This window comes from Phocoena phocoena, chromosome 2 (assembly GCF_963924675.1).
Source record: "Phocoena phocoena chromosome 2, mPhoPho1.1, whole genome shotgun sequence".
NCBI classification, from domain to species: Eukaryota; Metazoa; Chordata; class Mammalia; order Artiodactyla; family Phocoenidae; genus Phocoena; species Phocoena phocoena.
The window spans coordinates 122,104,034-122,128,041 of NC_089220.1; the positions used below are offsets into that span (position 1 = coordinate 122,104,034).

Here is a 24,008-nt window from a genome sequence, read left to right on the forward strand (position 1 = left end):
TGCCACCTGCTGGTGCATCGAGACTGTGGTATCTGGCGTCCCTGGCCACAGGCCAGACAAGTTATACCGGTTATACCGGTTCAAGTGTCTAGGCTGTTGGCTGGGTTCTCTCCTTGCACAGCAGTGGGTAACACGTTGTTTCTAGAGGATCTGGGCCTCACGGTTTCTCCGAGGTCACGTCACTGATGGGACAGAGTGCAAAAGTGCCAGGCACCACTGCAAGTGACCCAATTGCTACAGTGGTTTGCCCTCCACTTTGGGCATCAGAATGGCTCTCATGACATTAGGCTGCAAGGGTTTTCCTCACCACGGTGGGCATCAGAATGCTTCCCATGGCATTAGCTTTGTGTCTGGGTCAAGAGCAGGTCGTCTGTCTTGGCAACAGGCCAGGAAGTAGGCCTGCTGGTGAGTCTCCCTTGGGCAGTCCAGGTGTTCCTCAGATGTCCTTTTTCACGGGTCCCAACGAGCCGCCTTTTTTTTTTTTTTTTTGCTGTATGCAAGGCTCTCACTGTTGTGGCCTCTCCCGTTGTAGAGCACAGGCTCTGGGCACACAGGCTCAGTGGCCATGGCTCACGGGCCTAGCCATTCTGCAGCACGTGGGATCTTCCTGCACCGGGGCACAAACCCGTATCCCCTGCATCGGCAGGCGGACTATACACCACTGCGCCACCAGGGAGGTCCCCTACGAGCTGCTTTTGATGGAGGCCCTCATATTTGACCAAGGGCCATTCCCTTGTGGAAAATCTCTTCCACTTTAGGGCGCGTCCATTGTTTGGAAGCATATGTCCTAAGGGCATGTGTTTTCCCCTAGAGTGCACTGGCTCTTATGCTGAGGGAGCACAGTTGCCCTGTGGGTGTCTTAGGGGTTCAGGAAGCCATCCTTCTGCTGTGATGGATGGGAGAGTGCTCAGGAGAGGAATTGCAGGGCCTGAGACCACGGGGTTGTTGGACAGTGGGGCTCTTTGTCCTGATGGCCACAGGCTCTGAAGGCATCCGTGCTACGTTGCTTTCATGTTTCCCTGTGGACAACACGCAAAATGGGCAGCAAATGAAATGTTGAGGGGAGATAGAGCTCACATCGTTGCGTGGTATTGCCCCTAACATCGGTGCACCCATGCACCCTCCTAAAGTACACGTGTGTTCCCTCACCCTGAACAAGGGGGAATGCCAGGGAAGGAATGACAACAGCAGAGCAGCCTGGGGCCATCCGTATAATCTGTGATACCTAGTGAAGTGACGACGGTGAGGCAAGGCGAGACCAGGTGAAGGAGACTCGGAGGGGTTTTGGCATGCATTCCATGAGGATCCTGGTTTAACCCTTGTTGCGCTAAGTGGCACTTCTTTGGTGAAACCTAGAGGTTTGGCCACTGGAACTTGGGCACCGGGGCTACACTCTCACCTTCTCGCATTTTCTCGGGGAACGGGATCTTCGATGCCCTGAAAACTGGCTGCATTTCCTGCCCCATGGCTGGGCTCTGGCCACTTCCATATGCTGACATGATTCAGCTCACTGACCATCCCGTGGTGGAATCTGCAACTCTGCATTTCCAGCATTTGAGCATTTGCTTGGATCGCCGATGACTCCCAAAAAATGTATTCCTTAGATATCTGAAAAAAATGAGTGAGAAATCACTACCATCTTCTCATTGGAACTGAGGTCCAGCACGTGGCTCTCAAAAGGAAAGTAGGGAGAGGTTCACGTTGCATTTGGTGGCGTGCTTGTCCACAGCCACGTTGCTCAAGTTTAGGATTCTGGCCGTCTCATGGGGAGAAGAACCATTGGGAAAGGAGCCTGGGATACCAATCCAGGTGGGAAGGCTAGGGACAGAGTGCCGTCTCTGGGTTCATCGGTCTAGCCAAGACTGCTGTCCCCTGCCACGGTTCAGCATGAGGGTAGGACAGGAAACGTGAGCCACTGGTGGTCCTGTCGCCTGCACTTGCATTCTACAGGCTGCCCCCGTGGGGCTGTCGTTGCCTTGTGCCCTCAAACAAACAAGTCTGTATGGTCGGGGTCAGAGCAGGATTCCTGGCCTATGGCAGGGTTCTTTGTCACGTTCTGCTTGGGAGACCAGATGCAATTTAGGTTTCTCCTGATGAGAGGAGGAATCAAATGGGGCACATTCCCCGGGAGTTTAGAAAAGCTGATGGCTCCTCCTTGGGTTCCGTCCTGATTGTGTCTGCTATCTAAATGGGCTAGAAAATGCCTTAGTCAAGCTTAGTCATGTGAGGGGTGGCTCTGGCATCTTGTGGAGACACATTGGGATCCCGGTGTAGAGAGAAAGACAAGGCAAGTTAAAAAGGCACTTGAGATGGCTGGCTAAGCCCTCAGATTTACAGGTGGGTGGATAGATCGACGGTGGCCATAGGGATCCCAGAACACATTTGGGATTCCCTCAGGAGCAATTGCAGGCACGTGTAGGAAGGGAACTCGTGAGCACATTTGTGGACTGTCCCACCTTTTTTCTCTCCTAGATCGATTTGATTCATGGTGGGTCCCTGTGCCAGCGAATGGTTGCCTTCGTGGCACAGTATGGTTTCTTCTCATGGGAGAGGATTTGGAGGCCGTGGGGTGTTTTGGCCCTGGCGGTCAATGTTCCCCCTGTGGTGAAGATTGAAGGTGCGCCTATGTACAACCCAGGATCGTTTCTACACCTGGCCCACATAGCGTTCCCTGTGGACTGCAGCTCTTACCAGAGGTGACTGAGCACAACCATGCAGCAAAAAAGGTAGCTGGCTGCCAAGGAAAGGCTACAACTTTAAGGGCAGGAGTGTATGTGTGGTGCGAGGGTCATTTTTCCTGCCACCTGCTGGTGTGTCGAGACTGTGGTATTTGAATCTCTTGGCCACATGCCACACAAGTAATACAGATTCAGGTATCTAAGCAGTTAGCTAGGTTCTCTTGTTGCACGGCTGTAGGTAATATGTTGCTTCTAGAGGACATGACCTCACAGTTTCTCCGAGGTCACGTCACTGATGGGCGCAGAGTGCGAAAGTGCCAGGCAGCACTGCAAGTGACCAAATTACTGAAACAGATTGCCCCGCCGCATTGGATATTGGAATGGCTCCAATGCCATTAGGCAGCAAGGGTTTTCCCCGCCATGTCGCTCATGGGAATGGATCCCATGCCATTACCTTTGTGTGTGGGCCAAGGGTAGGTCGTCTGTCTTGGCAGCAGTCCAGGAAATATGCCTGCTGGTGAGTCTCCCTTGATCAGTCCAGGTGTTCCTCACGTACGCTTTGTCACGGGTCCCTATGAGCCGCTTTTGATGGAGGACATAATATTCAGCCAAGGGCCTTTCCCTTGTGGAAGATGTCTTCCCCTTAAGAGCGTGTCCATTGAGTGGAAGAATATGTGCCAGGGGCTGATGTGTTCATCTGGAGGGCACTGGCTCTGAGTCTAAGGGGGCACAGTTGCCCTGAGGTTGTCTCAGGGGTTCAGGAAGACATCCTTTTCCTGTGCTGGAGGGGAGAGTGCTCAGAAAAGGCGTTGCAGGGTCCGAGACGAGGGGCTTGTTGGACATCAGGGCTCTTTTCCCTGATGGCCACATGCTCTGAAGGCGTCTGCGCTACGTGGCATTCATGTTTCCCTGGGAACAGCCCGGCAAGATGGGCAGCAAATGAAATGCTGAAGAGGGATAGGGCACACATCGCTGGGGCGTATCGCTCTTTCCCTTGTTGCACCCATGCACCTTCCTCAATTAAGCGTGTGTTCTCTCAGCCCGAATGAGATAGAATGCCAAGGAAGGAATACAAACATCAGAGCAGCCTGGGGCCAACCATATAATTCGTGATGACCGTTGAAGTGAGGAGAAGGAGTCTTGCAGGGGTGTTAACGCACATTCCATGAGGACCCTGATTTAAACCTTGTTGCGGTAAGAGGCACTTTTTTGCTAAAACCTAGAGGTTTGGCTACGGTAAATTGAAAAAGGGGAGACACACTCACTTGCTGGCCTTTTCTCGGGGAACACGAGCTTTGATGCCCTGAGAACTGGCTGCATTTCCTGCTCCATTGCTCGACACTGACCGCTTCTGTATGCTGACCTGATTCAGCTCGCTGGCCGTCCCGTGATGGAATCTGCAACTTTGCATGTCCAAGGTTTGAGCATGTGCTTGGATCGACGATGACTCCCACAAGTGCATTCCCCGGAAATCTGAAAAAAAATGAGTGAGAAACCCCTACCGTCACCTCATTGGAACTGAGGTCCAGCATGTGGCTCCAATAAGGACAGTAGGGAGAGGTTCACATTGCATATGCTGCTGTGTGTGTCCACGGCCACGTTGTTCAAGTGGAGGGCTGTGGCCATCTCATGGGGAGAAAAGCCACTGGGAATGGAGCCTGGGATGCCAATTCAGGTGGGAAGCCTAGGGAGAGCGTGCCGTCTGTGGGCTCCTTGGTCTAGCCAGGACTGCTGTCCGCTGCCACTGTTAAGCATGTGGGTAGCAGAGGAAGTGCGAGCCATTGGTGGTCCTCTCGCCTGTACTTGAGTTCTACAAGCCGCCCCCACCGTCTGGTCGTTGCCTTGCGCCCTCACAGAAACAGAAGTCTCTCTGCCCATGGTCAGAGCAGGACTCCTGGCCTAGGGAAGGCTTCTTTGACACGATCTGCTTCGGAGACCAGATGCAGTTTAGGTTCCTCCTGATGAGGGGAGAAATCCAATGGGCCATTGTCCCCGGCAGGTGGGCCACGCTGATGGCTCCTCCTCGGGGTGTGTCCGGCCTGTGTGTGCTCTGTGAAGAGGCTAGAAAATGCCTTAGTTAGGGTAAGTCACAGCAAGCTTCTTTGGTGAGGGGTGGCTCTGGCATCTTTCCGTGACACGTTGGGATCCCCGTGGAGGGGGAAGGGCAAGGTGAGTGAAAAAGACACGTGAGACGGCTGGCAAAGCCCACATGTTTACTGGTGGGTGGAGAGCTCGACAGAATCCATGGAGCGTTTGGAGGCATGTGTAGAGAGGGAACACGGGAGCTCATTTGTGGACTGTCCCGCCCTTTTCCTCTCCTTGTTCGATTAACTTCATGGCGGGTCCCCGTGCTAGCGAATAGTTGCCTTCGTGGCACAGTATGGTTTCTTCTCATGGGGGAGGATTTGGAGGCCGTGAGGTGTTTGTCCCTGTCTGTCCACGTTCCCCCTGTGTTGAAGATGTGAAGGTGTTCCTCAGTACAGCCCAGCATCTTTAATACACCCAGCCCACATAGCGATCCCTGAGGATTGCAGATCTTCCCGGAGGTCATTGGGCACAACTAGGCGGAAAGAAGGGAGTTGGCTGCCGAGGAACAGCTACAGCTTTAAGGGCAGGAGAGGATGTGTGGTGCGGGGGTCATTTTTCCTGCCACCCGCTGGTGCGTCCAGACTGTGATATCCGGCGTGCCTGGCCACAGGCCAGACAAGTCATAGCGGTTCAGGTGTCTAGGCTGTTGGCTGGGTTCTCTCATTGCACGGCTGTGGGTAACACGTTGCTTCTAGAAGACCTGGGCCTCACCGTTTCACCGAGGCCACGTCACCGACGGGCCCAGAGTGCGAAAGTGCCAGCCACCACTGCAGGTGGCCCAATGGCTGTAACTCTTTGCTCCGCCACTTTGCGCACTGGAATGGCTCCCACGCCATCAGGCTGCAAGTGTTTTCCCCGCCACGCTAGGCATCGGAATGGTTCGCATGCCATAAACTTTGTGTGTGGGCCAAGGTTAGGTCATCTGTCTTAACAGCAGGCCGGGAAGTATGCCTGCTGGTGAGTCTCCCTTGATCAGTCCAGGCATTCCTCACGTACCCTTTGTCCCAGGTCCCTACGAGCCCCTTTTGATGGAGGCCGTCATATTTGGCCAAGGGCCCTTCCCTTGTGGAAGATCTGTTCCCCTTCAGTGCGCATCCTTTTAGTGGAAGCACATGTGCCAAGGGCGGATGAGTTCACCTGCAGGGCACTGACACTTAGTCTGAGGGGGCACAGTTGCCCTGACGGGGTCTCAGGGGTTGAGGAAGACATCCTTTTCCTGTGCTGGAGGGGAGAGTGCTCAGGAGAGGAGTTGCAGGGCCTGAGATCAGGGGGTTGTTCGACAGCGGGGCTCTTTCTCCAGATGGCCACAGGCCCTGAAGGCGTCAGCTCTACGTTGCTTTCACATTTGCCTGCAGGCACACAGGCAAGATGGGCAGCAAGTGAAATGTTGAGGGGAGATAGAGTACTCATCGCTGGGTGGTATCGCCCTTTCCCTCGGTGCCCCCGTGCACCCTCCTCACTGACGCGTGTGTTCTCTCACCCCAAGCCAGGTGGAATGCCAAGAAAGGAATTCCAGCAGCAGAGCAACCTGGGGCCATCCGTATAATCCGTGCTTCCCGGTGAAGTGAGGAGGAGGAGTCTCGCAAGGGTGTTGGGGTGCATTCCACGAGGATCCTGATTTAACCCTTGTTGCGGTAAGCAGCACTTCTGTGCTAAAACCTAGAGGTTTCACCACGGGAACCTGTGCAACGGGGCTATACCCTCACCTTCCGACCTTTTCTCGGGGAGCACGAGCTTCGACGCCCTGAGAACTGGCTGCATTTCCTGCTCCAATGGCTCGGCTCTGGCCGCTTGCATATGCTGACATGATTCAGCTCGATGGGTGTCCCATGGTGGAATCTGCAACTTTCCACGTCCAGCGTTTGAGCATGTGCTTGGATCGATGATGACCCCCACTAATGCATTCCTTGGAAATCTGAACAAAATGAGTGAGAAACCACTACCGTCTCCTCATTGGAACTGAGGTCCAGCACGTAGCTCCCAAAAGGAAAGGAGGGAGAGGTTGACGTCGCGTTTGCTGCCGTGAGAGTCCACAGCCACGTTGTTCAAGTTGAGGGTTGTGGCCGTCTCATGGGGAGAAGAGCCATTGGGAAAGGAGCCTGGGATGCCAATCCATGCGGGAAGGCTGGGGACAGCGTGCCGTCTCTGGGTTCCTTGGTCGAGCCAGGGCTTCTGTCCCCTGCCACGGACGAGCATGCGGATAGGAAAGGAAGCGTGAACCGTTGGTGGTCCATTCGACTGCACTTGAGTTCTACAGGCCGCCGCCACCGGCTACTCGTTGCCTTGTGCCCTCAGAGAAAGGGAAGTCTATGCTCAGGGTGAGAGCAGGATTCCTGGCCTAAGGCAGGCTTCCTTGTCATGTTCTCCTTGGGCGACCAGATGCAGTTTAGGTTTCTCGTGATGAGAGGAGAAATCCAATGGGCCATTGTCCCCGGGAGGTTGGCCAAGCTGACGGCTCCTCCTCGGGTTGTGTCCTGCTTGTGTGTGCTGCGTGAAGGGGCTAGAAAAGGCCTTAGTCAATCTTAGTCACGGCAGGCTTCTCTGGTGAGGCGTGGCTCTGGCATCTTTCCGTGACACATTGGGATCCCGGGGGAGAGAGAATATCAAGCCGAGTGAAAAAGACACGTGTGATGGCTGGCTAAGCCCGCAGGTTTACTGGTGGGTGGATAGATCGACGGTGGCCCTAGGGATCCCGGAACACACTTTCCCTTGTTGCGCCCGTGCACCCTCCTCAAGTACGCGTGTGTTCTCTCAGCCCGGATCAGGTGGAATACCAAGGAAGGAGTACCAGCAGCAGAGCAGCCTGGGGCCATCCGTATAATTCGTGATGACCGGTGAAGTGAGGAGAAGGAGTCTTGCAGGGGTGTTGGCGCACATTCCGTGAGGATCCCGGTTTAAACCTTGTTGCGGTAAGCGGCACTTCTTTGCTAAAACCTAGAGGTTTGGCTACGGTAAATTGAAAAAGGGGAGACACACTCACTTGCTGGCCTTTTCTCGGGGAACACGAGCTTTGATGCCCTGAGAACTGGCTGCATTTCCTGCTCCATTGCTCGACACTGGCCGCTTCTGTATGCTGACCTGATTCAGCTCGCTGGCCGTCCCGTGATGGAATCTGCAACTTTGCATGTCCAAGGTTTGAGCATGTGCTTGGATCGACGATGACTCCCACAAGTGTATTCCCTGGAAATCTGAAAAAAAATGAGTGAGAAACCCCTACCGTCACCTCATTGGAACTGAGGTCCAGCATGTGGCTCCAATAAGGACAGTAGGGAGAGGTTCACATTGCATGTGCTGCTGTGTGTGTCCACGGCCACGTTGTTCAAGTGGAGGGCTGTGGCCATCTCATGGGGAGAAAAGCCACTGGGAATGGAGCCTGGGATGCCAATTCAGGTGGGAAGCCTAGGGAGAGCGTGCCGTCTGTGGGCTCCTTGGTCTAGCCAGGACTGCTGTCCGCTGCCACTGTTAAGCATGTGGGTAGCAGAGGAAGTGCGAGCCATTGGTGGTCCTCTCGCCTGTACTTGAGTTCTACAAGCCGCCCCCACCGTCTGGTCGTTGCCTTGCGCCCTCACAGAAACAAGTCTCTCTGCCCATGGTCAGAGCAGGACTCCTGGCCTAGGGAAGGCTTCTTTGACACGATCTGCTTCGGAGACCAGATGCAGTTTAGGTTCCTCCTGATGAGGGGAGAAATCCAATGGGCCATTGTCCCCGGCAGGTGGGCCAAGCTGATGGCTCCTCCTCGGGGTGTGTCCGGCCTGTGTGTGCTCTGTGAAGAGGCTAGAAAATGCCTTAGTTAAGATAAGTCACAGCAAGCTTCTTTGGTGAGGGGTGGCTCTGGCATCTTTCCGTGACACGTTGGGATCCCCGTGGAGGGGGAAGGGCAAGGTGAGTGAAAAAGACACGTGAGACGGCTGGCAAAGCCCACATGTTTACTGGTGGGTGGAGAGCTCGACAGAATCCATGGAGCGTTTGGAGGCATGTGTAGAGAGGGAACACGGGAGCTCATTTGTGGACTGTCCCGCCCTTTTCCTCTCCTTGTTCGATTAACTTCATGGCGGGTCCCCGTGCTAGCGAATGGTTGCCTTCGTGGCACAGTATGGTTTCTTCTCATGGGGGAGGATTTGGAGGCCGTGAGGTGTTTGTCCCTGTCTGTCCACGTTCCCCCTGTGTTGAAGATGTGAAGGTGTTCCTCAGTACAGCCCAGCATCTTTAATACACCCAGCCCACATAGCGATCCCTGAGGATTGCAGATCTTCCCGGAGGTCATTGGGCACAACTAGGCGGAAAGAAGGGAGTTGGCTGCCGAGGAACAGCTACAGCTTTAAGGGCAGGAGAGGATGTGTGGTGCGGGGGTCATTTTTCCTGCCACCCGCTGGTGCGTCCAGACTGTGATATCCGGCGTGCCTGGCCACAGGCCAGACAAGTCATAGCGGTTCAAGTGTCTAGGCTGTTGGCTGGGTTCTCTCATTGCACGGCTGTGGGTAACACGTTGCTTCTAGAAGACCTGGGCCTCACGGTTTCTCCGAGGGCACGTCACCGACGGGCCCAGAGTGCGAAAGTGCCAGCCACCACTGCAGGTGGCCCAATGGCTGTAACTCTTTGCTCCGCCACTTTGCGCACTGGAATGGCTCCCACGCCATCAGGCTGCAAGTGTTTTCCCCGCCGCGCTAGGCATCGGAATGGTTCGCATGCCATAAACTTTGTGTGTGGGCCAAGGTTAGGTCATCTGTCTTAACAGCAGGCCGGGAAGTATGCCTGCTGGTGAGTCTCCCTTGATCAGTCCAGGCGTTCCTCACGTACCCTTTGTCCCGGGTCCCTACGAGCCCCTTTTGATGGAGGCCGTCATATTCGGCCAAGGGCCCTTCCCTTGTGGAAGATCTGTTCCCCTTCAGTGCGCATCCTTTTAGTGGAAGCATATGTGCCAAGGGTGGATGAGTTCACCTGCAGGGCACTGACTCTTAGTCTGAGGGGGCACAGTTGCCCTGACGGGGTCTCAGGGGTTGAGGAAGACATCCTTTTCCTGTGCTGGAGGGGAGAGGGCTCAGGAGAGGAGTTGCAGGGCCTGAGAGCAGGGGGTGGTTGGACAACGGGGCTCTTTCTCCCGATGGCCACAGGCCCTGAAGGCGTCTGCTCTACGTTGCTTTCACATTTGCCTGCAGGCACACAGGCAAGATGGGCAGCAAGTGAAATGTTGAGGGGAGATAGAGTACTCATCGCTGGGTGGTATCGCCCTTTCCCTCGGTGCCCCCGTGCACCCTCCTCACTGACGCGTGTGTTCTCTCACCCCAAGCCAGGTGGAATGCCAAGAAAGGAATTCCAGCAGCAGAGCAACCTGGGGCCATCCGTATAATCCGCGCTTCCCGGTGAAGTGAGGAGGAGGAGTCTCGCAAGGGTGTTGGGGTGCATTCCACGAGGATCCTGATTTAACCCTTGTTGCGGTAAGCAGCACTTCTGTGCTAAAACCTAGAGGTTTCACCACGGGAACCTGTGCAACGGGGCTATACCCTCACCTTCCGACCTTTTCTCGGGGAGCACGAGCTTCGACGCCCTGAGAACTGGCTGCATTTCCTGCTCCAATGGCTCGGCTCTGGCCGCTTGCATATGCTGACATGATTCAGCTCGATGGGTGTCCCATGGTGGAATCTGCAACTTTCCACGTCCAGCGTTTGAGCATGTGCTTGGATCGATGATGACCCCCACTAATGCATTCCTTGGAAATCTGAACAAAATGAGTGAGAAACCACTACCGTCTCCTCATTGGAACTGAGGTCCAGCACGTAGCTCCCAAAAGGAAAGGAGGGAGAGGTTGACGTCGCGTTTGCTGCTGTGAGAGTCCACAGCCACGTTGTTCAAGTTGAGGGTTGTGGCCGTCTCATGGGGAGAAGAGCCATTGAGAAAGGAGCTTGGGATGCCAATCCATGCGGGAAGGCTGGGGACAGCGTGCCATCTCTGGGTTCCTTGGTCGAGCCAGGGCTTCTGTCCCCTGCCACGGACGAGCATGCGGATAGGAAAGGAAGCGTGAACCGTTGGTGGTCCATTCGACTGCACTTGAGTTCTACAGGCCGCCGCCACCGGCTACTCGTTGCCTTGTGCCCTCAGAGAAAGGGAAGTCTATGCTCAGGGTGAGAGCAGGATTCCTGGCCTAAGGCAGGCTTCCTTGTCATGTGTTCCTTGGGCGACCAGATGCAGTTTAGGTTTCTCGTGATGAGAGGAGAAATCCAATGGGCCATTGTCCCCGGGAGGTTGGCCAAGCTGACGGCTCCTCCTCGGGTTGTGTCCTGCTTGTGTGTGCTGCGTGAAGGGGCTAGAAAAGGCCTTAGTCAATCTTAGTCACGGCAGGCTTCTCTGGTGAGGCGTGGCTCTGGCATCTTTCCGTGACACATTGGGATCCCGGGGGAGAGAGAATATCAAGCCGAGTGAAAAAGACACGTGTGATGGCTGGCTAAGCCCGCAGGTTTACTGGTGGGTGGATAGATGGACGGTGGCCATAGGGTTCCCGGAACACACTTTCCCTTGTTGCGCCCGTGCACCCTCCTCAAGTACGCGTGTGTTCTCTCAGCCCGGATCAGGTGGAATACCAAGGAAGGAGTACCAGCAGCAGAGCAGCCTGGGGCCATCCGTATAATTCGTGATGACCGGTGAAGTGAGAAGGAGTCTTGCAGGGGTGTTGGCGCACATTCCGTGAGGATCCTGGTTTAAACCTTGTTGCGGTAAGCGGCACTTCTTTGCTAAAACCTAGAGGTTTGGCTACGGTAAATTGAAAAAGGGGAGACACACTCACTTGCTGGCCTTTTCTCGGGGAACACGAGCTTTGATGCCCTGAGAACTGGCTGCATTTCCTGCTCCATTGCTCGACACTGGCCGCTTCTGTTTGCTGACCTGATTCAGCTCGCTGGCCGTCCCGTGATGGAATCTGCAACTTTGCATGTCCAAGGTTTGAGCATGTGCTTGGATCGACGATGACTCCCACAAGTGTATTCCCCGGAAATCTGAAAAAAAATGAGTGAGAAACCCCTACCGTCACCTCATTGGAACTGAGGTCCAGCATGTGGCTCCAATAAGGACAGTAGGGAGAGGTTCACATTGCATGTGCTGCTGTGTGTGTCCACGGCCACGTTGTTCAAGTGGAGGGCTGTGGCCATCTCATGGGGAGAAAAGCCACTGGGAATGGAGCCTGGGATGCCAATTCAGGTGGGAAGCCTAGGGAGAGCGTGCCGTCTGTGGGCTCCTTGGTCTAGCCAGGACTGCTGTCCGCTGCCACTGTTAAGCATGTGGGTAGCAGAGGAAGTGCGAGCCATTGGTGGTCCTCTCGCCTGTACTTGAGTTCTACAAGCCGCCCCCACCGTCTGGTCGTTGCCTTGCGCCCTCACAGAAACAAGTCTCTCTGCCCATGGTCAGAGCAGGACTCCTGGCCTAGGGAAGGCTTCTTTGACACGATCTGCTTCGGAGACCAGATGCAGTTTAGGTTCCTCCTGATGAGGGGAGAAATCCAATGGGCCATTGTCCCCGGCAGGTGGGCCAAGCTGATGGCTCCTCCTCGGGGTGTGTCCGGCCTGTGTGTGCTCTGTGAAGAGGCTAGAAAATGCCTTAGTTAAGATAAGTCACAGCAAGCTTCTTTGGTGAGGGGTGGCTCTGGCATCTTTCCGTGACACGTTGGGATCCCCGTGGAGGGGGAAGGGCAAGGTGAGTGAAAAAGACACGTGAGACGGCTGGCAAAGCCCACATGTTTACTGGTGGGTGGAGAGCTCGACAGAATCCATGGAGCGTTTGGAGGCATGTGTAGAGAGGGAACACGGGAGCTCATTTGTGGACTGTCCCGCCCTTTTCCTCTCCTTGTTCGATTAACTTCATGGCGGGTCCCCGTGCTAGCGAATGGTTGCCTTCGTGGCACAGTATGGTTTCTTCTCATGGGGGAGGATTTGGAGGCCGTGAGGTGTTTGTCCCTGTCTGTCCACGTTCCCCCTGTGTTGAAGATGTGAAGGTGTTCCTCAGTACAGCCCAGCATCTTTAATACACCCAGCCCACATAGCGATCCCTGAGGATTGCAGATCTTCCCGGAGGTCATTGGGCACAACTAGGCGGAAAGAAGGGAGTTGGCTGCCGAGGAACAGCTACAGCTTTAAGGGCAGGAGAGGATGTGTGGTGCGGGGGTCATTTTTCCTGCCACCCGCTGGTGCGTCCAGACTGTGATATCCGGCGTGCCTGGCCACAGGCCAGACAAGTCATAGCGGTTCAAGTGTCTAGGCTGTTGGCTGGGTTCTCTCATTGCACGGCTGTGGGTAACACGTTGCTTCTAGAAGACCTGGGCCTCACGGTTTCTCCGAGGGCACGTCACCGACGGGCCCAGAGTGCGAAAGTGCCAGCCACCACTGCAGGTGGCCCAATGGCTGTAACTCTTTGCTCCGCCACTTTGCGCACTGGAATGGCTCCCACGCCATCAGGCTGCAAGTGTTTTCCCCGCCGCGCTAGGCATCGGAATGGTTCGCATGCCATAAACTTTGTGTGTGGGCCAAGGTTAGGTCATCTGTCTTAACAGCAGGCCGGGAAGTATGCCTGCTGGTGAGTCTCCCTTGATCAGTCCAGGCGTTCCTCACGTACCCTTTGTCCCGGGTCCCTACGAGCCCCTTTTGATGGAGGCCGTCATATTCGGCCAAGGGCCCTTCCCTTGTGGAAGATCTGTTCCCCTTCAGTGCGCATCCTTTTAGTGGAAGCATATGTGCCAAGGGCGGATGAGTTCACCTGCAGGGCACTGACTCTTAGTCTGAGGGGGCACAGTTGCCCTGACGGGGTCTCAGGGGTTGAGGAAGACATCCTTTTCCTGTGCTGGAGGGGAGAGTGCTCAGGAGAGGAGTTGCAGGGCCTGAGAGCAGGGGGTGGTTGGACAACGGGGCTCTTTCTCCCGATGGCCACAGGCCCTGAAGGCGTCTGCTCTACGTTGCTTTCACATTTGCCTGCAGGCACACAGGCAAGATGGGCAGCAAGTGAAATGTTGAGGGGAGATAGAGTACTCATCGCTGGGTGGTATCGCCCTTTCCCTCGGTGCCCCCGTGCACCCTCCTCACTGACGCGTGTGTTCTCTCACCCCAAGCCAGGTGGAATGCCAAGAAAGGAATTCCAGCAGCAGAGCAACCTGGGGCCATCCGTATAATCCGCGCTTCCCGGTGAAGTGAGGAGGAGGAGTCTCGCAAGGGTGTTGGGGTGCATTCCACGAGGATCCTGATTTAACCCTTGTTGCGGTAAGCAGCACTTCTGTGCTAAAACCTAGAGGTTTCACCACGGGAACCTGTGCAACGGGGCTATACCCTCACCTTCCGACCTTTTCTCGGGGAGCACGAGCTTCGACGCCCTGAGAACTGGCTGCATTTCCTGCTCCAATGGCTCGGCTCTGGCCGCTTGCATATGCTGACATGATTCAGCTCGATGGGTGTCCCATGGTGGAATCTGCAACTTTCCATGTCCAGCGTTTGAGCATGTGCTTGGATCGATGATGACCCCCACTAATGCATTCCTTGGAAATCTGAACAAAATGAGTGAGAAACCACTACCGTCTCCTCATTGGAACTGAGGTCCAGCACGTAGCTCCCAAAAGGAAAGGAGGGAGAGGTTGACGTCGCGTTTGCTGCCGTGAGAGTCCACAGCCACGTTGTTCAAGTTGAGGGTTGTGGCCGTCTCATGGGGAGAAGAGCCATTGGGAAAGGAGCCTGGGATGCCAATCCATGCGGGAAGGCTGGGGACAGCGTGCCGTCTCTGGGTTCCTTGGTCGAGCCAGGGCTTCTGTCCCCTGCCACGGACGAGCATGCGGATAGGAAAGGAAGCGTGAACCGTTGGTGGTCCATTCGACTGCACTTGAGTTCTACAGGCCGCCGCCACCGGCTACTCGTTGCCTTGTGCCCTCAGAGAAAGGGAAGTCTATGCTCAGGGTGAGAGCAGGATTCCTGGCCTAAGGCAGGCTTCCTTGTCATGTGTTCCTTGGGCGACCAGATGCAGTTTAGGTTTCTCGTGATGAGAGGAGAAATCCAATGGGCCATTGTCCCCGGGAGGTTGGCCAAGCTGACGGCTCCTCCTCGGGTTGTGTCCTGCTTGTGTGTGCTGCGTGAAGGGGCTAGAAAAGGCCTTAGTCAATCTTAGTCACGGCAGGCTTCTCTGGTGAGGCGTGGCTCTGGCATCTTTCCGTGACACATTGGGATCCCGGGGGAGAGAGAATATCAAGCCGAGTGAAAAAGACACGTGTGATGGCTGGCTAAGCCCGCAGGTTTACTGGTGGGTGGATAGATGGACGGTGGCCATAGGGTTCCCGGAACACACTTTCCCTTGTTGCGCCCGTGCACCCTCCTCAAGTACGCGTGTGTTCTCTCAGCCCGGATCAGGTGGAATACCAAGGAAGGAGTACCAGCAGCAGAGCAGCCTGGGGCCATCCGTATAATTCGTGATGACCGGTGAAGTGAGAAGGAGTCTTGCAGGGGTGTTGGCGCACATTCCGTGAGGATCCTGGTTTAAACCTTGTTGCGGTAAGCGGCACTTCTTTGCTAAAACCTAGAGGTTTGGCTACGGTAAATTGAAAAAGGGGAGACACACTCACTTGCTGGCCTTTTCTCGGGGAACACGAGCTTTGATGCCCTGAGAACTGGCTGCATTTCCTGCTCCATTGCTCGACACTGGCCGCTTCTGTTTGCTGACCTGATTCAGCTCGCTGGCCGTCCCGTGATGGAATCTGCAACTTTGCATGTCCAAGGTTTGAGCATGTGCTTGGATCGACGATGACTCCCACAAGTGTATTCCCCGGAAATCTGAAAAAAAATGAGTGAGAAACCCCTACCGTCACCTCATTGGAACTGAGGTCCAGCATGTGGCTCCAATAAGGACAGTAGGGAGAGGTTCACATTGCATGTGCTGCTGTGTGTGTCCACGGCCACGTTGTTCAAGTGGAGGGCTGTGGCCATCTCATGGGGAGAAAAGCCACTGGGAATGGAGCCTGGGATGCCAATTCAGGTGGGAAGCCTAGGGAGAGCGTGCCGTCTGTGGGCTCCTTGGTCTAGCCAGGACTGCTGTCCGCTGCCACTGTTAAGCATGTGGGTAGCAGAGGAAGTGCGAGCCATTGGTGGTCCTCTCGCCTGTACTTGAGTTCTACAAGCCGCCCCCACCGTCTGGTCGTTGCCTTGCGCCCTCACAGAAACAAGTCTCTCTGCCCATGGTCAGAGCAGGACTCCTGGCCTAGGGAAGGCTTCTTTGACACGATCTGCTTCGGAGACCAGATGCAGTTTAGGTTCCTCCTGATGAGGGGAGAAATCCAATGGGCCATTGTCCCCGGCAGGTGGGCCAAGCTGATGGCTCCTCCTCGGGGTGTGTCCGGCCTGTGTGTGCTCTGTGAAGAGGCTAGAAAATGCCTTAGTTAAGATAAGTCACAGCAAGCTTCTTTGGTGAGGGGTGGCTCTGGCATCTTTCCGTGACACGTTGGGATCCCCGTGGAGGGGGAAGGGCAAGGTGAGTGAAAAAGACACGTGAGACGGCTGGCAAAGCCCACATGTTTACTGGTGGGTGGAGAGCTCGACAGAATCCATGGAGCGTTTGGAGGCATGTGTAGAGAGGGAACACGGGAGCTCATTTGTGGACTGTCCCGCCCTTTTCCTCTCCTTGTTCGATTAACTTCATGGCGGGTCCCCGTGCTAGCGAATGGTTGCCTTCGTGGCACAGTATGGTTTCTTCTCATGGGGGAGGATTTGGAGGCCGTGAGGTGTTTGTCCCTGTCTGTCCACGTTCCCCCTGTGTTGAAGATGTGAAGGTGTTCCTCAGTACAGCCCAGCATCTTTAATACACCCAGCCCACATAGCGATCCCTGAGGATTGCAGATCTTCCCGGAGGTCATTGGGCACAACTAGGCGGAAAGAAGGGAGTTGGCTGCCGAGGAACAGCTACAGCTTTAAGGGCAGGAGAGGATGTGTGGTGCGGGGGTCATTTTTCCTGCCACCCGCTGGTGCGTCCAGACTGTGATATCCGGCGTGCCTGGCCACAGGCCAGACAAGTCATAGCGGTTCAAGTGTCTAGGCTGTTGGCTGGGTTCTCTCATTGCACGGCTGTGGGTAACACGTTGCTTCTAGAAGACCTGGGCCTCACGGTTTCTCCGAGGGCACGTCACCGACGGGCCCAGAGTGCGAGAGTGCCAGCCACCACTGCAGGTGGCCCAATGGCTGTAACTCTTTGCTCCGCCACTTTGCGCACTGGAATGGCTCCCACGCCATCAGGCTGCAAGTGTTTTCCCCGCCGCGCTAGGCATCGGAATGGTTCGCATGCCATAAACTTTGTGTGTGGGCCAAGGTTAGGTCATCTGTCTTAACAGCAGGCCGGGAAGTATGCCTGCTGGTGAGTCTCCCTTGATCAGTCCAGGCGTTCCTCACGTACCCTTTGTCCCGGGTCCCTACGAGCCCCTTTTGATGGAGGCCGTCATATTCGGCCAAGGGCCCTTCCCTTGTGGAAGATCTGTTCCCCTTCAGTGCGCATCCTTTTAGTGGAAGCATATGTGCCAAGGGCGGATGAGTTCACCTGCAGGGCACTGACTCTTAGTCTGAGGGGGCACAGTTGCCCTGACGGGGTCTCAGGGGTTGAGGAAGACATCCTTTTCCTGTGCTGGAGGGGAGAGTGCTCAGGAGAGGAGTTGCAGGGCCTGAGAGCAGGGGGTGGTTGGACAACGGGGCTCTTTCTCCCGATGGCCACAGGCCCTGAAGGCGTCTGCTCTACGTTGCTTTCACATTTGCCTGCAGGCACACAGGCAAGATGGGCAGCAAGTGAAATGTTGAGGGGAGATAGAGTACTCATCGCTGGGTGGTATCGCCCTTTCCCTCGGTGCCCCCGTGCACCCTCCTCACTGACGCGTGTGTTCTCTCACCCCAAGCCAGGTGGAATGCCAAGAAAGGAATTCCAGCAGCAGAGCAACCTGGGGCCATCCGTATAATCCGCGCTTCACGGTGAAGTGAGGAGGAGGAGTCTCGCAAGGGTGTTGGGGTGCATTCCACGAGGATCCTGATTTAACCCTTGTTGCGGTAAGCAGCACTTCTGTGCTAAAACCTAGAGGTTTCACCACGGGAACCTGTGCAACGGGGCTATACCCTCACCTTCCGACCTTTTCTCGGGGAGCACGAGCTTCGACGCCCTGAGAACTGGCTGCATTTCCTGCTCCAATGGCTCGGCTCTGGCCGCTTGCATATGCTGACATGATTCAGCTCGATGGGTGTCCCATGGTGGAATCTGCAACTTTCCACGTCCAGCGTTTGAGCATGTGCTTGGATCGATGATGACCCCCACTAATGCATTCCTTGGAAATCTGAACAAAATGAGTGAGAAACCACTACCGTCTCCTCATTGGAACTGAGGTCCAGCACGTAGCTCCCAAAAGGAAAGGAGGGAGAGGTTGACGTCGCGTTTGCTGCCGTGAGAGTCCACAGCCACGTTGTTCAAGTTGAGGGTTGTGGCCGTCTCATGGGGAGAAGAGCCATTGGGAAAGGAGCCTGGGATGCCAATCCATGCGGGAAGGCTGGGGACAGCGTGCCGTCTCTGGGTTCCTTGGTCGAGCCAGGGCTTCTGTCCCCTGCCACGGACGAGCATGCGGATAGGAAAGGAAGCGTGAACCGTTGGTGGTCCATTCGACTGCACTTGAGTTCTACAGGCCGCCGCCACCGGCTACTCGTTGCCTTGTGCCCTCAGAGAAAGGGAAGTCTATGCTCAGGGTGAGAGCAGGATTCCTGGCCTAAGGCAGGCTTCCTTGTCATGTGTTCCTTGGGCGACCAGATGCAGTTTAGGTTTCTCGTGATGAGAGGAGAAATCCAATGGGCCATTGTCCCCGGGAGGTTGGCCAAGCTGACGGCTCCTCCTCGGGTTGTGTCCTGCTTGTGTGTGCTGCGTGAAGGGGCTAGAAAAGGCCTTAGTCAATCTTAGTCACGGCAGGCTTCTCTGGTGAGGCGTGGCTCTGGCATCTTTCCGTGACACATTGGGATCCCGGGGGAGAGAGAATATCAAGCCGAGTGAAAAAGACACGTGTGATGGCTGGCTAAGCCCGCAGGTTTACTGGTGGGTGGATAGATGGACGGTGGCCCTAGGGATCCCGGAACACACTTTCCCTTGTTGTGCCCGTGCACCCTCCTCAAGTACGTGTGTGTTCTCTCAGCCCGGATCAGGTGGAATACCAAGGAAGGAGTACCAGCAGCAGAGCAGCCTGGGGCCATCCGTATAATTCGTGATGACCGGTGAAGTGAGGAGAAGGAGTCTTGCAGGGGTGTTGGCGCACATTCCGTGAGGATCCTGGTTTAAACCTTGTTGCGGTAAGCGGCACTTCTTTGCTAAAACCTAGAGGTTTGGCTACGGTAAATTGAAAAAGGGGAGACACACTCACTTGCTGGCCTTTTCTCGGGGAACACGAGCTTTGATGCCCTGAGAACTGGCTGCATTTCCTGCTCCATTGCTCGACACTGGCCGCTTCTGTTTGCTGACCTGATTCAGCTCGCTGGCCGTCCCGTGATGGAATCTGCAACTTTGCATGTCCAAGGTTTGAGCATGTGCTTGGATCGACGATGACTCCCACAAGTGTATTCCCCGGAAATCTGAAAAAAAATGAGTGAGAAACCCCTACCGTCACCTCATTGGAACTGAGGTCCAGCATGTGGCTCCAATAAGGACAGTAGGGAGAGGTTCACATTGCATGTGCTGCTGTGTGTGTCCACGGCCACGTTGTTCAAGTGGAGGGCTGTGGCCATCTCATGGGGAGAAAAGCCACTGGGAATGGAGCCTGGGATGCCAATTCAGGTGGGAAGCCTAGGGAGAGCGTGCCGTCTGTGGGCTCCTTGGTCTAGCCAGGACTGCTGTCCGCTGCCACTGTTAAGCATGTGGGTAGCAGAGGAAGTGCGAGCCATTGGTGGTCCTCTCACCTGTACTTGAGTTCTACAAGCCGCCCCCACCGTCTGGTCGTTGCCTTGCGCCCTCACAGAAACAAGTCTCTCTGCCCATGGTCAGAGCAGGACTCCTGGCCTAGGGAAGGCTTCTTTGACACGATCTGCTTCGGAGACCAGATGCAGTTTAGGTTCCTCCTGATGAGGGGAGAAATCCAATGGGCCATTGTCCCCGGCAGGTGGGCCAAGCTGATGGCTCCTCCTCGGGGTGTGTCCGGCCTGTGTGTGCTCTGTGAAGAGGCTAGAAAATGCCTTAGTTAAGATAAGTCACAGCAAGCTTCTTTGGTGAGGGGTGGCTCTGGCATCTTTCCGTGACACGTTGGGATCCCCGTGGAGGGGGAAGGGCAAGGTGAGTGAAAAAGACACGTGAGACGGCTGGCAAAGCCCACATGTTTACTGGTGGGTGGAGAGCTCGACAGAATCCATGGAGCGTTTGGAGGCATGTGTAGAGAGGGAACACGGGAGCTCATTTGTGGACTGTCCCGCCCTTTTCCTCTCCTTGTTCGATTAACTTCATGGCGGGTCCCCGTGCTAGCGAATGGTTGCCTTCGTGGCACAGTATGGTTTCTTCTCATGGGGGAGGATTTGGAGGCCGTGAGGTGTTTGTCCCTGTCTGTCCACGTTCCCCCTGTGTTGAAGATGTGAAGGTGTTCCTCAGTACAGCCCAGCATCTTTAATACACCCAGCCCACATAGCGATCCCTGAGGATTGCAGATCTTCCCGGAGGTCATTGGGCACAACTAGGCGGAAAGAAGGGAGTTGGCTGCCGAGGAACAGCTACAGCTTTAAGGGCAGGAGAGGATGTGTGGTGCGGGGGTCATTTTTCCTGCCACCCGCTGGTGCGTCCAGACTGTGATATCCGGCGTGCCTGGCCACAGGCCAGACAAGTCATAGCGGTTCAAGTGTCTAGGCTGTTGGCTGGGTTCTCTCATTGCACGGCTGTGGGTAACACGTTGCTTCTAGAAGACCTGGGCCTCACGGTTTCTCCGAGGGCACGTCACCGAGGGGCCCAGAGTGCGAAAGTGCCAGCCACCACTGCAGGTGGCCCAATAGCTGTAACTCTTTGCTCCGCCACTTTGCGCACTGGAATGGCTCCCACGCCATCAGGCTGCAAGTGTTTTCCCCGCCGCGCTAGGCATCGGAATGGTTCGCATGCCATAAACTTTGTGTGTGGGCCAAGGTTAGGTCATCTGTCTTAACAGCAGGCCGGGAAGTATGCCTGCTGGTGAGTCTCCCTTGATCAGTCCAGGCGTTCCTCACGTACCCTTTGTCCCGGGTCCCTACGAGCCCCTTTTGATGGAGGCCGTCATATTCGGCCAAGGGCCCTTCCCTTGTGGAAGATCTGTTCCCCTTCAGTGCGCATCCTTTTAGTGGAAGCATATGTGCCAAGGGCGGATGAGTTCACCTGCAGGGCACTGACTCTTAGTCTGAGGGGGCACAGTTGCCCTGACGGGGTCTCAGGGGTTGAGGAAGACATCCTTTTCCTGTGCTGGAGGGGAGAGTGCTCAGGAGAGGAGTTGCAGGGCCTGAGAGCAGGGGGTGGTTGGACAGCGGGGCTCTTTCTCCCGATGGCCACAGGCCCTGAAGGCGTCTGCTCTACGTTGCTTTCACATTTGCCTGCAGGCACACAGGCAAGATGGGCAGCAAGTGAAATGTTGAGGGGAGATAGAGTACTCATCGCTGGGTGGTATCGCCCTTTCCCTCGGTGCCCCCGTGCACCCTCCTCACTGACGCGTGTGTTCTCTCACCCCAAGCCAGGTGGAATGCCAAGAAAGGAATTCCAGCAGCAGAGCAACCTGGGGCCATCCGTATAATCCGCGCTTCCCGGTGAAGTGAGGAGGAGGAGTCTCGCAAGGGTGTTGGGGTGCATTCCACGAGGATCCTGATTTAACCCTTGTTGCGGTAAGCAGCACTTCTGTGCTAAAACCTAGAGGTTTCACCACGGGAACCTGTGCAACGGGGCTATACCCTCACCTTCCGACCTTTTCTCGGGGAGCACGAGCTTCGACGCCCTGAGAACTGGCTGCATTTCCTGCTCCAATGGCTCGGCTCTGGCCGCTTGCATATGCTGACATGATTCAGCTCGATGGGTGTCCCATGGTGGAATCTGCAACTTTCCATGTCCAGCGTTTGAGCATGTGCTTGGATCGATGATGACCCCCACTAATGCATTCCTTGGAAATCTGAACAAAATGAGTGAGAAACCACTACCGTCTCCTCATTGGAACTGAGGTCCAGCACGTAGCTCCCAAAAGGAAAGGAGGGAGAGGTTGACGTCGCGTTTGCTGCCGTGAGAGTCCACAGCCACGTTGTTCAAGTTGAGGGTTGTGGCCGTCTCATGGGGAGAAGAGCCATTGGGAAAGGAGCCTGGGATGCCAATCCATGCGGGAAGGCTGGGGACAGCGTGCCGTCTCTGGGTTCCTTGGTCGAGCCAGGGCTTCTGTCCCCTGCCACGGACGAGCATGCGGATAGGAAAGGAAGCGTGAACCGTTGGTGGTCCATTCGACTGCACTTGAGTTCTACAGGCCGCCGCCACCGGCTACTCGTTGCCTTGTGCCCTCAGAGAAAGGGAAGTCTATGCTCAGGGTGAGAGCAGGATTCCTGGCCTAAGGCAGGCTTCCTTGTCATGTGTTCCTTGGGCGACCACATGCAGTTTAGGTTTCTCGTGATGAGAGGAGAAATCCAATGGGCCATTGTCCCCGGGAGGTTGGCCAAGCTGACGGCTCCTCCTCGGGTTGTGTCCTGCTTGTGTGTGCTGCGTGAAGGGGCTAGAAAAGGCCTTAGTCAATCTTAGTCACGGCAGGCTTCTCTGGTGAGGCGTGGCTCTGGCATCTTTCCGTGACACATTGGGATCCCGGGGGAGAGAGAATATCAAGCCGAGTGAAAAAGACACGTGTGATGGCTGGCTAAGCCCGCAGGTTTACTGGTGGGTGGATAGATGGACGGTGGCCCTAGGGATCCCGGAACACACTTTCCCTTGTTGTGCCCGTGCACCCTCCTCAAGTACGTGTGTGTTCTCTCAGCCCGGATCAGGTGGAATACCAAGGAAGGAGTACCAGCAGCAGAGCAGCCTGGGGCCATCCGTATAATTCGTGATGACCGGTGAAGTGAGGAGAAGGAGTCTTGCAGGGGTGTTGGCGCACATTCCGTGAGGATCCTGGTTTAAACCTTGTTGCGGTAAGCGGCACTTCTTTGCTAAAACCTAGAGGTTTGGCTACGGTAAATTGAAAAAGGGGAGACACACTCACTTGCTGGCCTTTTCTCGGGGAACACGAGCTTTGATGCCCTGAGAACTGGCTGCATTTCCTGCTCCATTGCTCGACACTGGCCGCTTCTGTTTGCTGACCTGATTCAGCTCGCTGGCCGTCCCGTGATGGAATCTGCAACTTTGCATGTCCAAGGTTTGAGCATGTGCTTGGATCGACGATGACTCCCACAAGTGTATTCCCCGGAAATCTGAAAAAAAATGAGTGAGAAACCCCTACCGTCACCTCATTGGAACTGAGGTCCAGCATGTGGCTCCAATAAGGACAGTAGGGAGAGGTTCACATTGCATGTGCTGCTGTGTGTGTCCACGGCCACGTTGTTCAAGTGGAGGGCTGTGGCCATCTCATGGGGAGAAAAGCCACTGGGAATGGAGCCTGGGATGCCAATTCAGGTGGGAAGCCTAGGGAGAGCGTGCCGTCTGTGGGCTCCTTGGTCTAGCCAGGACTGCTGTCCGCTGCCACTGTTAAGCATGTGGGTAGCAGAGGAAGTGCGAGCCATTGGTGGTCCTCTCGCCTGTACTTGAGTTCTACAAGCCGCCCCCACCGTCTGGTCGTTGCCTTGCGCCCTCACAGAAACAAGTCTCTCTGCCCATGGTCAGAGCAGGACTCCTGGCCTAGGGAAGGCTTCTTTGACACGATCTGCTTCGGAGACCAGATGCAGTTTAGGTTCCTCCTGATGAGGGGAGAAATCCAATGGGCCATTGTCCCCGGCAGGTGGGCCAAGCTGATGGCTCCTCCTCGGGGTGTGTCCGGCCTGTGTGTGCTCTGTGAAGAGGCTAGAAAATGCCTTAGTTAAGATAAGTCACAGCAAGCTTCTTTGGTGAGGGGTGGCTCTGGCATCTTTCCGTGACACGTTGGGATCCCCGTGGAGGGGGAAGGGCAAGGTGAGTGAAAAAGACACGTGAGACGGCTGGCAAAGCCCACATGTTTACTGGTGGGTGGAGAGCTCGACAGAATCCATGGAGCGTTTGGAGGCATGTGTAGAGAGGGAACACGGGAGCTCATTTGTGGACTGTCCCGCCCTTTTCCTCTCCTTGTTCGATTAA

The 24,008-nt window shown here is 55.5% G+C and overlaps 12 non-coding genes across 12 annotated transcripts; all 12 read left to right on the forward strand.

The window, feature by feature from the left end:
• The first annotated feature begins 1,568 nt into the window (after positions 1-1,568).
• On the forward strand, positions 1,569-1,661 carry LOC136119605 (small nucleolar RNA SNORD116). The gene has a single exon (XR_010655585.1). It is a non-coding gene; the product is annotated as a small nucleolar RNA SNORD116 (small nucleolar RNA).
• Positions 1,662-4,112: 2,451 nt separating this feature from the next.
• LOC136119609 (small nucleolar RNA SNORD116) lies at positions 4,113-4,205 on the forward strand. Its single transcript, XR_010655587.1, has one exon. It is a non-coding gene; the product is annotated as a small nucleolar RNA SNORD116 (small nucleolar RNA).
• A 2,437-nt stretch (positions 4,206-6,642) lies between these two features.
• On the forward strand, positions 6,643-6,734 carry LOC136119539 (small nucleolar RNA SNORD116). The gene has a single exon (XR_010655525.1). It is a non-coding gene; the product is annotated as a small nucleolar RNA SNORD116 (small nucleolar RNA).
• Positions 6,735-7,915: 1,181 nt separating this feature from the next.
• On the forward strand, positions 7,916-8,008 carry LOC136119606 (small nucleolar RNA SNORD116). The gene has a single exon (XR_010655586.1). It is a non-coding gene; the product is annotated as a small nucleolar RNA SNORD116 (small nucleolar RNA).
• Positions 8,009-10,443: 2,435 nt separating this feature from the next.
• On the forward strand, positions 10,444-10,535 carry LOC136119540 (small nucleolar RNA SNORD116). Its single transcript, XR_010655526.1, has one exon. It is a non-coding gene; the product is annotated as a small nucleolar RNA SNORD116 (small nucleolar RNA).
• A 1,178-nt stretch (positions 10,536-11,713) lies between these two features.
• Positions 11,714-11,806, forward strand: LOC136119615 (small nucleolar RNA SNORD116). The gene has a single exon (XR_010655592.1). It is a non-coding gene; the product is annotated as a small nucleolar RNA SNORD116 (small nucleolar RNA).
• A 2,435-nt stretch (positions 11,807-14,241) lies between these two features.
• LOC136119541 (small nucleolar RNA SNORD116) lies at positions 14,242-14,333 on the forward strand. Its single transcript, XR_010655527.1, has one exon. It is a non-coding gene; the product is annotated as a small nucleolar RNA SNORD116 (small nucleolar RNA).
• Positions 14,334-15,511: 1,178 nt separating this feature from the next.
• On the forward strand, positions 15,512-15,604 carry LOC136119616 (small nucleolar RNA SNORD116). Its single transcript, XR_010655593.1, has one exon. It is a non-coding gene; the product is annotated as a small nucleolar RNA SNORD116 (small nucleolar RNA).
• A 2,435-nt stretch (positions 15,605-18,039) lies between these two features.
• On the forward strand, positions 18,040-18,131 carry LOC136119542 (small nucleolar RNA SNORD116). The gene has a single exon (XR_010655528.1). It is a non-coding gene; the product is annotated as a small nucleolar RNA SNORD116 (small nucleolar RNA).
• A 1,181-nt stretch (positions 18,132-19,312) lies between these two features.
• On the forward strand, positions 19,313-19,405 carry LOC136119617 (small nucleolar RNA SNORD116). Its single transcript, XR_010655594.1, has one exon. It is a non-coding gene; the product is annotated as a small nucleolar RNA SNORD116 (small nucleolar RNA).
• A 2,435-nt stretch (positions 19,406-21,840) lies between these two features.
• Positions 21,841-21,932, forward strand: LOC136119543 (small nucleolar RNA SNORD116). The gene has a single exon (XR_010655529.1). It is a non-coding gene; the product is annotated as a small nucleolar RNA SNORD116 (small nucleolar RNA).
• A 1,181-nt stretch (positions 21,933-23,113) lies between these two features.
• LOC136119618 (small nucleolar RNA SNORD116) lies at positions 23,114-23,206 on the forward strand. The gene has a single exon (XR_010655595.1). It is a non-coding gene; the product is annotated as a small nucleolar RNA SNORD116 (small nucleolar RNA).
• The last annotated feature ends 802 nt before the right edge of the window (positions 23,207-24,008 follow it).